The 271-nt window shown below is 64.9% G+C and overlaps 1 long non-coding RNA gene across 1 annotated transcript in view; it reads left to right on the top strand.

Annotated features, from left to right (window-relative positions):
* The window catches only part of LOC140896845 (uncharacterized), an 87,846-nt gene that overhangs the window by 33,060 nt on the left and 54,515 nt on the right, over positions 1–271 (top strand). The window lies entirely within an intron of this gene.

The following is a 271-nucleotide window of genomic DNA, read 5'->3' as shown; positions in this document are numbered from 1 at the left end:
CCCCCTGGGCTCCCGGCCTCCCGGCCTCCCCAGCTCACTTCGGCTGCTGCTGGGGCGGTCCCTGCGTCGCTCATTGCCTTCGCCAATCGCTTCCCCAGCCAGGGGTGGGAGTGGAGCCAGGAGCCCGCCTTGGTCTGCACCAATCCTCTCCCAGGTGCTCCCCATGGAGCTCAGGGAAAGGCTGAGGAAGAACTGGAGGGCAGGGAAAGCAGGAAGCAGAGGGGTTGAGAGGACGGCTGCCCAGTAGTTTGAGCACTAGTCTATGACTTGG

This window comes from Lepidochelys kempii, chromosome 13 (genome assembly GCF_965140265.1).
Source record: "Lepidochelys kempii isolate rLepKem1 chromosome 13, rLepKem1.hap2, whole genome shotgun sequence".
Lineage (NCBI taxonomy): Eukaryota > Metazoa > Chordata > Testudines > Cheloniidae > Lepidochelys > Lepidochelys kempii.
This window is presented reverse-complemented; position numbering and strand designations above follow the sequence as displayed.